Source organism: Hyaena hyaena, unplaced genomic scaffold (genome assembly GCF_003009895.1).
Source record: "Hyaena hyaena isolate Hyena2069 unplaced genomic scaffold, ASM300989v1 scaffold_206, whole genome shotgun sequence".
NCBI lineage: Eukaryota > Metazoa > Chordata > Mammalia > Carnivora > Hyaenidae > Hyaena > Hyaena hyaena.
Window position 1 is genome coordinate 1,371,684 of NW_024080840.1, and position 15,373 is coordinate 1,387,056.

At 42.8% G+C, this 15,373-nt stretch overlaps 1 protein-coding gene across 1 annotated transcript in view; it reads right to left on the reverse strand.

Annotated features, from left to right (window-relative positions):
* Positions 1-15,373, reverse strand: part of GNA14 (G protein subunit alpha 14) — a 199,826-nt gene that overhangs the window by 92,030 nt on the left and 92,423 nt on the right. The window lies entirely within an intron of this gene.

Genomic DNA, 15,373 nt, shown 5'->3' on the forward strand with positions numbered 1-15,373 from the left:
CACACACACACACACACACACTTTATTAAGGGTACATGAGTGTCTCTGTCCCTTGGAGTAATTCTAACCATCAGCTCTGGTAACCAGCACCATTTAGGACCCAAGAAATGCTCCCTCACAGCCCCTTTTCCTAAGTTCCTTCTGATCATTGGCAACTGTGTCTGAAAGCCCCAAACATCTAAGGGTTTCCCTACTGCTAATACAGCAGTGGTGGTGATGGAGGCTGCATCAGAGCTGGGGAGGATCTGAGATTTAGGATCGAAGTCTGATTCACCCATCAATTCCTGCCTTTCAGATGTGGGACCATAAGTGATCCCTGCACAATCCATCGCCATCCCCAGTTGTGCCGAGTGCCTGTATTCTGGCTCTTCCTCTTGTTCCAACTCATACTTCAGGAGCTCCTCCAAACTCACAACATCTGAATGTGGCAGGGGAGGAACAGTTCACAAGATCAAACCATCCCTGCTGCTCGGAGATGTCCAGGCATAACATGTGTGACATAAGATGCCAGGACACATTTAAAAAATTTTTAAGTTTATTTATTTTAGAGAGAGAAAGCACAAGTGTGAGGGGTAGAGAAAGAATCCCAAGGAGGCTCTATACTGTCAAGGGAGAGGCCGATGCAGGGCTCGAACTCACAAACTGTGAGATCATGTCCTGAGCTGAAGTCAGATGATTGACCAACTGAGCCACCCAGGCGCCCCAGCCGGGACTCCACAATAACATTAGATTGAGATATTGCTTGAAAAGACAATGACAATTATGTGTAAGTGATAAAGATTTATATGATGCAATTAAGATATTTTCTAACATTTTCTGTGATAAGTTATTATACCTGAAACTATCATAAGGTTACATGTCAATTATAGCTTAATAAAAAAAGATAACTTATTATAGGAGACCCCATTACCATGTTTGGAACAAGTCATGTTATATTATACTCATGGTCCATTTTCAAATCTCAGTATTGTTTTAAGAATCTTTTAATAATTTATGTCAATATGACCCCAGCAGGGCAAAGTTTCTTCAAATTGAAATTAATGAGAAGTTATCTCAGAACTAAAATAACTCAAGACACGTTGTAACTTCAAATGGGTGAGTTGTACCATACTCAAAGTATATTTTAACAAAGCTGTTGCAAAAAAAAAAAAAAAAAAAGAAGAAGAAGAAGTTGTTGGGCACCTGGGTGGCTCAGCTCAGTTGGTTAAGTGTCTGACTTCTGCTCAGGTCATGATCTCACAGTTTGTGAGTTCAAGCTCCCCATCAGGCTCTGTGCTGACAGCTGAGAGCCTGGAGCCTGCTTGGGATTCTGTGTCTCCCTCTCTCTCTTTGCCCCTCCCCCACTCACAGGCCCTTGCTCGTGCCCACTCTCTCTCTTCCCCCACCTCAGAAATAAACATTAAAAAAAAAGTTGTCTAACTCAGTATTTCTGTCAAAAGAAAACAAATTATATGAAAACCTTAATTAAAATATACCTACTGATTTTTCTGTAATGATAGAAAAAAACTGTGGAGTCAGAAATTATTAAGTATAAAATCTTTATTACTGATCCATATCTCATTGGCCCAACAGACTACCAGACAATGCAATCATAGACAAAGTCAATCTCTGGAACTTTGTTAATTGTTAGTCACATAAAAATCCTAGTTGTATACATCTTGTTTGACATTTTAAAGACATGTGTGTCATGGTAAGATACTAGAACATAGTGGTAACAGTTTGTTAGCTTGATTATAACCTGTAACCATTTAGACTGACGGGATGTGGGTCTCTATTTACCATCTTGCTCAGGCCCTGCAAGCATCAGGGCGGGGCCTATCACAAGGGCCCTGAGAAACACTTGGAGGAGAGTTTCTCAATTTTTCCACATGGATAGTTAAGATACAACTGTCAGCATTTGTTAAGACTTTTCCTTCCAAGAAAAAAATGTTCCTTCAGATTGACCTTTTCAAAAACCCACACCTGTTTTTCTATCTCCACACCCTCACTCAAAACTCTCGGTGGCAGCCCACTCTGCTCAGGAAGAAAGACAAACTCCCTCACTATGGCCCATAAGGCTGTGCGGTCTGACCCCTTGGTCTTCACCAGCCTCTTCCTGCAACACAGTTTCTCCCACCCTCTGTTCTCTGGCACACCGGCCTTCTTGCTGCCTTTGCTCATGCTCTGCACATTCATCCTGCTCACCTTGGCTCTTGGCCTGGCCTCCCTAATGAGGTCAAGTTCTCCAACTGTAAGTTCTCACGGTACCAAACATAGCACGTGCTCCAGCCACACTTGTGCCTGTTAATGCCCTTCTCCGTTTGACACGTTTTCCCTACTGGCCCCTACACTCCATAAGGGGGGACAGGGGCCACAGTTCTTTTTACTCACATCATGTCCCCTTGTGCCAGGTGTAACTGTAGAGGCCACTTTTAGTCAACAGGCTTGAGCAATGGAATGTCAAGCAAAGCAAGAGGGCCCACAGCGACCACTAGGCTGAATGCAGACAGAGCCATCAGGTCCCCTACCTCAACATATTCATAAGCCCGAAATGACCAATGGGCTACTTACAACCAGGCATAGTTACCAAAAAAGGGAGAATTCATACATCTCAAACCTCCTCATCTTCTCCCTTTATTTTTTATTATTTTCTTTAATGTTATCTATTTCTGAGAGAGACAGAGAGAGAGACAGAGAGAGAGAGAGTGAGCAGGGGAAGGTCAGAGAGAGAGGGAGATACAGAATCTGAAACGGGCTACAGGCTCTGAGCTGACTGTCAGCACAGAGCAGGAGCTCGAACCCATGAACCACGAGATCGTGACCGGAGCCAAAGTCGGATGCTTAACTGACTGAGCCACCCAGGCGCCCCATCTTCTCTCTTTAAAAACAGCCTTCACCCACGACCTTGCTGCAGACAGCCTTCCCTCTGCAGTCCTGCCCGCCGCTCCCTTGCAATGTATTGGATAAACCTCTATCTCCTTTGTTTTGCTTTGGGTGAATCCTTTTACCACCCACGCCACCAGCTCCCACCTGATCATCACCCCACATCTGGGAGTCCCCATTCAATAGGGAGAGAGACACCACAATAATGTCTGACACTTGGCATGTACTTAATAAGCTTTTAAATTACTTTTTAAAACTGTGGTAAAACACACGTACAATATACCATCTTCGTCACTTTTTTATAACTTATTGAGTTTATTTTGAGAGAAATAGAGAGTGGAGGAGGGGCAGAAACAGCACACAAGAATCCCAAGCAGGCTCTGCTGTCAGTGCAGAGGCCAATGCGAAGTTCGATATCAAGAACTAGGAGATCATGACCTGAGCTAGAGTCAAGAGTCAGACACTTAACTGACTGAGCCACCCAGGCGCCCCAACCATCTTCATCATGTTTAGGTGTCCAGATCATGTTAAGCACATTCATACTGTCGTACAATGTCCAGAATTCTTTTGTTCCTGCACATGTAATAAACAACTCCCCGCTCCTCCCCCCTCCCCCACTACTGGGGATCACCATCCCACTATCTGCCGCTATGAATGTGACTGCTCTGGACACCTCACAAAAGGAGAATCACACAGTATTTGTCTTTTTGTGGCTGGCTCATTTCGCTTAGCATAATGCCCTCAAGGTCCATTCAAGATGTAGCACATGACAGGATTTTCTTCCTTTCATGTATTTATTTTTTTAAAGTTTATTATGAGAGAGCATTTGGGGATGTACAGGGGAGGGATAGAGAGAGAGAGAGAGAGAGAGAGAGAGAGAGAGAGAGAGAGAGAATCCCAAGCAGGCTCCATGCTGCTAGTGCAGCACTTGCACATGGGACCCAAATTCACAAACTATGACATGACCTGAATCAAAATCAAGACTCAGAAGCTTAACCACCTGATCCACTCAGGCACCCCAGGATTTCCTTCCTCTTATTATTTTTTAAAATGTGTTTTATTCATTTTTGAGAGAGACAGACAGAGTGCAAGTGGAAGAGGAGCAGAGAGAGAGGGAGACAGATTCCAAAGCAGGATCTGGGCTCTGAGCTGTCAGCACAGAGCCCGACATGGGGCTTGAACTCACGACTGTGAGATCATGACCTGACCCGAAGTCAGCCACTTAACTGACTGAGCCACCCAGGGACACCAGGATTTACTTCCTTTTAAAGGCCTGAATAATATAGCAGTATTTGAGTACATGAGAGTACTTAAGAATATATCCAGTCTCAACTACGTGCAGTAACCACAACACAGGAAAAGAGAGCAGGTTATCCCCTGGCAACTGCCCAGTATACTATTGAGTAGCAATGACCTCAACCACTGCGGGAACCAGCACAACACATGGCCAAGCAGGAGCTTTGTCCTGATTCTCTGTGACTCTTTCTGGATTATTCTTCCTTCCCAATAATGGGGACTATTCGAGAAGTCACTGTGTAACAGCTACTCTAGACAACCTCCTCTCTCTCTCTCTCTCTCTCTCTCCCACTCACACACACACATACACACACACACACACACACACCCTGCAAGGTGTGTACCATCACAGGGACTTATTCAATCAGACTAATGACAGACTCCATTGTCAGGGAAGAAAGTCAGGGTCATGACCAACAGGACTTAGACCGGTCTAATGAAGGCAGATGGGAAGCTCACAGCCACACGCTGAACTCTAAGTCCTGACAGGACCATCATCTTGTAGACACACACGGCCAGTGCACAAGGAAGAACCTTCGGACACGTGACTGTTCTCACAGGCAGCCTCACTGCTACTTCGCTTCCACTTCCAGAGGCAGAAAAGGTGGGTCAGAGCTGAGGAAACTGGCTGTGAGTCGGCAAACAAGTCAAGAAGCTTGGTGTGCCAATGCAGAGCTGGGCCCAGAAGCCAGGCCGCCAATACCTCAGCCTTCAGGTTCACCAATGACATCACCTCCCTTGAAGAACTGTTTTCTCCTCCATCCCCTCCACAGTAAGGCCTGTCCCCTTAGAGCAATCTAAGGACCTGGGCCGCCCTAGCAGAGCACATCCCCTGATTGTAGACCTCTCACTACTCCATCGAATAAGGGGGAAGCTGGAGAGTCACTCATTTGAGTACCATGCACACTGCCTGCTACATGGTTTGCTGTCAAAGGATGGCTAAATAAAGGTATGAAGGGAACAAATGTGAGAAGCAACAGTTTTCTTCTATAGGTCTTATATCATCATCAACCACATAAAAGTAAGATACAATTTGCAGAGGACTGCAATGACAACAGCTGCCCATGAAGCTACCATTTCATGGTTCTTCCTGGCTGCCCAGATCCCCTGCGGTAACGTGAGGACCTGAGGGAAGACTCTACAGTGTCTGAACTTCGTCCCAAGTCCCCGATGACAGAGATCTCTGCTCTTACAGAATCCTGGGGTCCCTGAATCTCCTTTTGACTATGACACTGCCATGCATTCTTCTGATCCACCCCCCGCAGGGTTGACCTCTGGTCCAGTGCTACCTTCCCCCAAGCAAATACTAATCCTTCCGGATGTTATACACCACAAAGTTGATGTGAAAAGAGAGATTATGTAACTATCTCAAGGTGTAAGCTGTGCTTTTGGCCCTGAGACCAGAAAAATCACTCAAGACTCAGCCCAAAGTTTTACCGTAGTAGAGATCTTTTATAGTTATAAACGCTGAACATTCACTTACAAGAGGTTAAAGCCAACCTCACCACCAGCCCCAAACATAGAAACATTTTTTACAAGTCACTGCTTTTTGTTTTGGGACATGGAGCATTTCAAAAAGAAAATGTTAAAAATGATTTTAAAGGTTAATTTAAAAAGAAGATATAAATAGGGGTATCCAGGGGGCTCAGTCGGTTAAGCATCCAGCTTCGACTCAAGGTCATGATCTCATGGTTCGTGAGGTCAAGCCTTGCGTTGGGCTCTCTACGGTCAGCAAAGTTAGCTTCAAATCTGATGTACCCCCTTTCTCTTTGCCCCTCACTGGCTCAGGCACTCTGTCTCTCAAAAATAAATATCAAAAAATATTTTTAAAAAAGATATAAACTCATTTGATGAATACCAATATCTTAAAATATTCTTCAGTTATAAATTATGGTTATTTGAAGAACAAAGAAACTAAACACGAAACAAAACATGCTAGGTTAAAGGCACAAAGAATGACAGACACACTCCCCTGGGTGCGGGGTCCAGAGAAGAATGACTCTGGGTGGGAGGTCCCCTGACTCTCATGCAAGCCGCAGCACAACCCAGTTAGAACCTTCTATCTCTAAAAGGGAAACTGAAAATTTAAAGATTGCACAGTTTATTTCATCTTTGTCCAAGGTCGAAATTTGTTCAAGGTCGAAATTTGTTCAAGGTCGCTCAACTTGCGAGTGCTGGGTCTTGGGTCTAAATTGAGGTCTGTGTTGGTATGTGCACTTCCCACGATAACACCATGTGCTAGTTTTACACTGAGTGTTTCCCCAAATAAATGGTCAAGTCACACCCTCCTATCGTTTTAAGCAGTCTTCATCTGGTACGGACATTGCCACACTTAGGACTTTATCTTTCATCCTTCAGAGCTCTGCTCTAAATGAGATGTCTCCAGCAGCAGATGGGGGCAAGAGAGGGGAAAGGGCGGGGGGGTGTTCTCTCTGGAGTGACAGCGGTGACTGGGACCAGAGAAACCAACAAACTCAAGCTATGGATCTGACTTGAGCTTCCTCATCTGTTCTCAGTCAAAATTCAACACCCATACACTGACTACCCTATTTACTGTATGCAAGTAAAGGAAAAATCTAAAGGAAAAGATTTTTAAAATAAAAATTATTGGTGACTGGACGATTAAGTAACTTAGTTTTAAATAGTCGACCCCTCCCCCCCCCAGGTCACGTTTTAGAATGTGTGATTAGTTCAAGAGCAAGGTCTACTCTGCTTTGTTCCTTGTCTCTTTGTGAAGACTTTCTCCCAGGCTCACCCACAAAATCTAAAGATAATGAAGACAACTTGAGCTCTCAAACTGGGGGCCACTTTTTGATTCACAGGGAGGGGGGAGCCTTAGGGTAGAAGGTGCACTTTGGTGTCAGGTTACCGAGGGATTCAATCTGAGTGACAGGGGCCAGTAGGAGTGGGGGGGGGGGTGACAGGGAGGGGACCACAGACTGGTGGGACTTTCACTCCTGGACCCAACTCTGTTGAAACACGAGACGGGCAAAGGAATACAATTACCGTGCCATTTCCAGAATCTGTTCCAAATATTAACAAAGGAAACGGCTCTTGGTCCTGTTTAGTTTTTAGCTCAATGCTTTCATATTTAGGGGGAAAACCCTAAATAGCTTTAAGTTATAAGTACTTTTAAACTTGCGTTTCGTTTGAGGTTCTCGCTTATCTTCATCTTCTTGCAACTGTCCTCTGTCATCAAATCAGCAGATAACTTGTTGGGAAAAGCAGTCTGGCCAGAACCAGAGATTCCCCCAGAGGTCCAGTACCAGTTCTCTGCCCCCCTGCTCTCTGGCTCTGGGCAGAAGACCAAAATGCCTCTCAAGTAAGGCTCACACACTCTCCTGAGTCTCTCACTGTTAAAGCTCTGCCTGCACTCTCTGCCTCTCCCCAGCCCCTTACATGGGAGTTATTTCCTTTCCCAGAATAGCCACTCACTAAGTGGTAAAAACTGAACACACACAGCTTGCTACTCTAGCGTGCTTAACATAGACCACAGGCTTCTTCTTTCTGTGGGTGAGGGGTATGCACCTTTGACCTTGCGGGGCTACAGGCTGTTATATAGGTCTCTGGTCCCTGGTATGTACTTAACCACTGTTTCCCAAGTCCTCATCATTTGTGAATGTTTTTTTTTATCATACTCATATACCACCTGTATGATTTTTAAATTTGGCAAAATTTTGTACTCAAAGAAGCTTGCTATGAAAGGAAACACGGGTAAGTGAAAAACCTGTATCATTTGCCACAATTAATCTAATGAAATGTATTAAAATAAAGCAAGACTTCAGCAATATTCCAACTAAAAAAAATCATGTCTACCACCAGTGATCAGGGATCCCACTTTGATAAATAGTGGGCGCAAATTACTGCCATCTTTATGTGAAATGTACCTGTTTACTTAAAGGAACTTCCCCCTCTTTTTCTCTAGAGGCTTCTGGAATTCTACCCATGAACCTCATCCAGAGATAAAAAAAATAAAAAACAAAAAAAAACCACTGAGGGTTAAAATTCATGTTACTGAAAAGGAGCCAACAAAATGTCTCGGCACTAAAATTCTAAACTCTTTCTGAGATTTGAGAAAGCGATGTGAGATTCAACTTTCGGCTTAATGTTAAATACACAGAAAGACTCATGGGGGAAAAAAAGTGGCCTTCTAGGAGCCAAGAGGGAACTGAGGCCAAAGCAAAATAAATCCTTTGCAAGTGATAGACCAAGGACATCGGAACAGTGCCCCAATTGTTCTCAAGTTCACGTACAACCTTTCATAAAGACAGCCTCCCCGAGAGCCAAGGCAAGGAGCTGATAAAGCTTCTCAGATGGGCAGAGGCGTCTCCAGTGTTCTGGGCTGTTTTCTGAAACCATCTGTGAGAAGCCATTGTTTGTTTTTTGTTTTTAGCTCAGCTTCACAGAGGACAAAAACAGAGCAAAAATGTAAGTCAAAACATAAATAGAGACACAATTCTGGATGCTGGTGTAAATGATGGTAACGTACAGGCAGATGAGGGTGGGGACCTACTGATATCTGGCTCTGTGGGCCCTTATTGCTCGTTCCCTAGCACCTCTGGAGCCTAAAACACAGCACGTAGGAGGAATGTAACTAATATTTGTGGGCAGGTATATAATGACCAAGACCACCAGGATGGTCATGATTTCGAAAAGCATCAGGAAAGAGGTCTGTCTGACCAAGAGAGGACTCAAGACTGGGTGGCTGAGTCTAGTGAGTAGAGAAGCAACCCCACACAGGGGCAGGCATCCTGCCTCTCGCCCTTTCCATGGGGACACATAGGACCCTGTGCCAGGCAGGCAGGGAGGTTCAGCTTCCATATCAGGGTTTCCTAGTAGCGGGATAAATGAGTTTAAAAAAATTCTTTTCATAAAATCTTTAAGCAGGACCAGTTCTCAGCGGCAAGGAGGGCTGCCCCAGGAGAATGCCTGGACTTGGGTGCTCTGGCTCCTGTAACTCACAGGTGACCTTGGGCAGCAAGCAGCCCACACAGAAGGAATTTCTGCACGTATGAGTGTTACAACCCTAGTGCTGATTATTCTTAAGATACTGATGGAGGAGACAATATGGCTAACGTTGGGGGAAATTCCAAATGATTTCTCACTGCAACACTGGAATGAATGTTTTTGCTCCCCCCAAATTCACATGATGAAAATCTAATGCCCAAGGTGATGGTATTAAAAGGTTCTTTGTGGTGGGGGGCAGGGTGCCTGGGTGGCTCATCGGTTCAGCATCCAACTCTTGATGACTCTTGATTTCGGCTCAGGTCATGATCACACGGTTTGTGAGCTGGATGCCCAGGATGCGCATTGGGCTCTGCACTGACAGTGTGGAACCTGCTTGGGATTCTCTCTCTCCCTCTCTCTCTCTGCTCTTCCTCTTCATGCCCATATTCTCTCTCTTTCTCTCTCTCTCTCTCTCAAAAAATAAATAAAGGGGTGCATGGGTGGCTCTGTCAGTTATGTATCCAACTTCAGCTCAGGTCATGATCTCATGGTTGGTGGGTTCAAGCCCCGCTTCCAGCTCTGTGCTTACAGCTCAGAGCCTGGAGCCCACTTCGGATTCTGTGTCTCCCTCTCTCTCTCTCTCTCTGCTTTCCCCTACTCTCACTCTGTCTCTCAAAAATAATAAATAAAAACATTTTAAAAAATCTAAATAAATAAATAAGTAGTCCTTTGGGAGGTGATTACGTCAATACAGATGGAGACCATGAATGAGATTGATGCCTTAATAAAAGAGATTCCAGGGATGCCTGGGGGGCTCAGTCAGTTGAGCATATGACTTCAGCTTGGGTCATGATTTCTTGGTTCACAGGTTCAAGCCCTGCCTTGGGCTCAGAGCCTGCCTCAGATTCTGTGTCTCCTTCTCTCTCTGCCACTCCTTTACTGTTTCTTTCTCAAAAATAGATAAACATTAAAAATTTTAAAGAAAAGAAACCCCAGACAGCTCCCCTCACCTCACCTACCTTGTGAGGATCTAAGAAGTCTGCAACCTTGAAATGTGTGCTTGGCAGCACAAGACCTTGCCTGCATCCTCATCTCTGATTGCCTGCCAGAACCTAGGATTTTGCAGTTCTAACCAGAACTACAGGGGTTTTTATACACCCAGTTCACAAACTCTTTGGGAAGCACTTCTCCAGGGCTCTCCAGAGGGGAATGTGTGCTAATATAATCTACCTGGGACAGGAATGCTCAAGTTTTTACATCATTCTTGCCTTAGTGGGCGAGTTTTTACACCAAATTTCAATTTAATTTCTGCATTAATAAAATATCCCCACGGAAGCTCTGTTTTTCAATGTCTAGAGGGAAAACATTTTTCGAGCGCCATGAAGATTCACTTATTTAAGTCAGTTCTGTCTGCTTGTGCCCAGCCCCTACACCACCGTCACCACCATGTCACCGGTCTCCAGCTTCTGTGCCTGCAAACAGAGGGGGTGCTATCTTTCACCATAAAAGGAGAAGGAGCAATGTCCAAGGAACAGAGAACTGGAAACTACTGAATACAGTGCTCAGGCTGCTCTCTCCACAGAACAGGTGAAATCAGGGCTTGTGAAACCCAAAAGGAGAAGCTGCAAGAAATTATGTGAGGAGGCTCAGTAAATAGTTTGAGATTTAAAAAAAAAAAAAAAACACACACACCTAATAATAACACAATGGGGAATGAAAAGATGCTGTTTTTGATTTTATAGTCTTTCTATTAGCCATTACTTTTGAGATTCTACAGTCTTTCTAGTTTCATTAACCTGCAAAATCATCTTCATTGACTAACCAAGAAGAACAGAATTCCCAACAATTCCAGTGGCAATTCCTGCCATTTTCTGTCATCTTTGGGTGCCATTTTGACATTTTGATCAAGAATATATTTAGGTTCAAACTTGATTTCTGAGTTCTTCTTGTCAAAGTCAAACCAAAAAGTCATGGTGACAATTTTAATCACAAAGAATTGAGTAATTTTTTCTGATTTGAAATATCAAAAACAATGTCCTTCTCATTGTTGTCATAAGTATATTTACAACTTCAAATGCAGTTGAACAATGAGGCTAATTTTCACTGTAAGTTATTCACCTATAAAACCAAATTTCTGTAACTTGTTTTAAAAATGGTATTCTTTAAAAATTCAATAAAATTTGTTGCCTTATTATTAACTGCTTTATGTCAGGAAACAATTGTCGATGATGGATGTGTCATTGATCTCTTATATGTAATCACATGATCCAGAGGTCTTTGTTACTTACCAAACATTATAACTGACCCTTCTATAAAGAGTTACACAATTTTGAGAATTTTGCTCATTCTGTGCCAACAGTCCACCTGTATCAGATTCTGGAAAAGTAACACAATATATAGAATCTTAAGAATCAAATGATCTATTTTGGAAAATGCCCTGGACATCAATTACTTTTTCCTAAAAAATGGTTAAACCACGCCAAGGGTACAGAGAAAACTATTCAAATCAACTCTGTAGCTGACAGCTAAAATATTAGCAATTTCATTAGAAGTACAGCTCATGTCACTTGGAAGGAGAGTCAGATCACTTTCTGCTCTATGATTCTGACTCATCATTGTTTTACTTTCCAAAAACATGAATGCTAAGTATTTTCATAAATGGTTTTAGAATCTCCCACTGTTCACCATTCATCCTGAAAATTAACATTCCCCTCCCCACTTCTTACAGAAATGCTCACCAACAAATTTTAACACCAGGGCACAGATTAAGACTTTGACCTCTCAACCTTTGGAAGAATATGAGTAGTAGTTTTTTGTTTCCTTTTTTCAAGGCTTTCTTTAAATTCTAGTTAGCTAACATATAGTGTACTATTAGTTTCAGGTGTAGAATTTTATTTCATTATTTTTCTGTTTATTTTTGAGAGAGAGAGAGAGAGAGAGAAAGAGAGAGAGAGAAACAGAGCATGAGTGGGGGAGGGGCAGAGAGGAAGTCACAGAATCCGAAGCCAGCTCCTGGCTCTGAGCTGTCAGCACAGAGTCCGACATGGGGCTCAAACTCATGACCTCTAAGTCGGATGCTTAACCAACTAAGCCACCCAGGTGCCCTGAGAGATTCAACGATTCTTAAAGCAACAACAACAGAAACAAACCAATTCTATACATTTCTCCATGCTCATCACAAGTGCCCTCCTTAATCCCCATCATCTTTTCACCCATTCCCCCCACCTACCACTACTCTGGTAACCACCAGTTTACTCTCCATAGTTAGGGGTCTGTTATCTGATTCTCTTCCCCCAACCCCATATTCATCTATTTTATTTCCTAAATTCCACATGTAAGTGAAATCATATGATGTTTGTCTTTCCATGAGGAATAATTGACACCCAAATGGTTAACACTATAGTGAGTCTTAAGGGAAAATTTGTTCTTGCATGAATTAACCATCATCTGAAAGCTTGATTTTGCTCCTGTTGAAAAAGAAGATAAGAAAGAGGACAGCAAAGACAAAAATTACTTAAAGGAAAATGAAGAAGCTCTCAGAAGAGGCCATAGATTTAAAATCCTTAAGCCCTAGTAAGGGCAGGCAAGGAGTCAGGGTAACTGTTTTAAAACGCTAAAGCATTTTTGCTAAAACAGCGGCAACTCCCTGACCCCCAATTCTTCTTTCCATCCTCCCCCACCCTAAAGATAAATTTAAATGAAAATAAATTAAGTGTTACTTAAACAAAAGTGCACCTACATGTAGAATCATGTTAAGAATGAAAACTATAGGGGCGCCTGGGAGGCTCAGTTTGGTTAAGCGTCCAACGCTTGATTTCAGCTCAGGTCATGATCTCATGGTTGGTGGGACTGAGCCCTGTGTTATTGGGCTCTGTTTTGACAGGAAGGAGCTTACTTGGGATTCTCTCTCTCTCTTTCTGCCCCCTCCCATGTGCTCACGTGCACATGCGCGCGCTCTCTCTCTCTCTCACAATAAGTAGATAAATAACCTTAAAAAAAAAGTCAGACCATGTCATTTTTGCCTTCCTTTCTCTCCCACAGTGGTCTGCCTACATATCCAACTCCTTCTGCAGCATCACTTTTTTCCATGAATCCCCAGAATTCCCAGGTAGAAGGACTCATTCTCTTCTTTCTGTTATGACTAGATTTTTACATACCACTATTGTTGCATTTATCATTATCAGTGTTTATATTGTTTTGTTAAAGTTTATTTATTTATTTTTGGGAGAGAGAAAGAGAGCACAATCTGGAGAGGGGAAGGGGGCTGTGGTGGGGAGACACAGTATCGGAAGCAAGCTCCAGGCTCTGCATGGTCAGTGCAGAACCCGATGCAGGACTTGAACCCAGGAACCATGAGATCATGGTTAACACTTAACTAAGCCAACTAGGGGCCCCATGATGTTTATATTGTTTACAAGTCTTCATCAGTTGTAATTTCCCTTAGGTCAGGAACTCTCTTCTACCTTTGGACCCCAGGACCTTGGACAACACCTACATGGAGTAGGTGCTCAATAAATGTCTGAAAATCTGAAGAGTTACCTAGTAATATGTTCCTTAGCATACCTCATTTGATCACCCACAGTCTTGGAATCTTTCCTATCCTTCCATTCAGAGGGGTCTTTCCCAACATAAATCAATACCCTCTCCTGCTGTAATTCTCCTTCAATCCCCTAATCAACAAACAAATGTGTGCCTACTCAACTCCAGAGATCTCATCCAACAATCTTTACTATGGCTTCATTCTCTGGAAAAAAAAATTCATTTCTGTTGCACAACTGTGAATCAAGGAAGATCCCAGTTCAATGCAGGACATTTTTGGAGTCATTTCCATCATTATTAGTTGAGCACATAGTGAGTGCCTAGGCTGGGCAGTAATTAATTCTAGGGCATAAGACTCCAGCCAAGTGGGGAAGGCCAACTCCTTAGTTTCCTTTCTTCCAGGCCAAGATCCCTTTGAGCCTCTGTCTCCCCAAAACTATTAGCTCCAGAATGACTAAGACTAACACATTTAGGTAATAATTTTTCAACGTGTCTCTTACTGATAACCAAAAAAAAAAGTACTTAAATATACATATATACTTGGGGTGCCTGGGTAGCTTATTTGGTTAAGTGTCCACTCTTGATTTCAGCTCAGGTCATGATCTCATGCTTTGTGAGATTGAGCCCTGCATGGGGCTCTAGGATGACAACATGGAGCCTGCTTGGAATTCTCACTCTTGCTCTCTCTCTGCCCCTCTCCACTCACTCATGCTCTCTCTGAAAAATAAACTAAAATGTGTATCTATATATACTTAATTTCCAAGGGGCAATCTAATGATTCATAACTAATAACAATTGTCAGCCCCACTCATCAAGCCCTATTGGTGAGAAGAGGTTTTCAAAAACTGTCCAGACTTCTCTGTCTAGGATAGACTACAATGACAAGATGGCCATATCTTCCAGTTGCCCACGACTGGCCTTAGTTTATACCTGTTGCCCAAAGTAATTATTAATGCATCCTTCCTCATTCTCAAATGTTCTGGTTTGGACAATGAAGTACATGATCACCGTTAGTGTACTCTACCATAGTGGGGTTGGGAGACACTTAAGAGCATCCTCTGATGTTGTAACTCTAATTCACTACTTAGCCCATATAAGAAAATCCATCACCAGCCAACTTTTGCTTTTCATAAACCTTCACTTGAACAATAGCAAAACCCTAGCTTTCCAGTAAAACAAACAGATTTCTTATATTGGAAAGATTTTTTGACCTTGTTGTAAAACCAGCTCAACAATGTCACCCAGCCAGCTGCTTTCTTACACAGCGGGAAAATGTGTGCAGAAGAGGTCATTTAACTAAAAACATCTGTATATGAGATAGCAATTATCTCTATTAATTATATCTCCAGTGACCTACTTATGGGGAAAAAAAAAAAAACTTTCCACCAAAAGCCAATGTGATGCCTCTTCCAAGGCTGTAATTAAACACAGGAAAGAAATGGTTATCAAGAAGTTATTATTCTCTTTTCTTGTTCTATCTACACTTAGATGCCTTTGCTGTGATAATAAAAAGCGTTAGTTCTCTAAGGTGAAGGGAAGCAAGAGAGAATAATTTGAGGACTACTCTCATTTTACCCCAATGATACCAATAAGCTCTTGAGGTCTTGTCTTTGGGATAATGGAGAAAGCAGTAGAGCAACATAACTCTAGCCAAGTGCTCCATTTTGATTTGAGTATTTTTTTTGGCGCTAAAAGGCCTATCTTTTTGGAATCCTAGATTTTTTTTTAA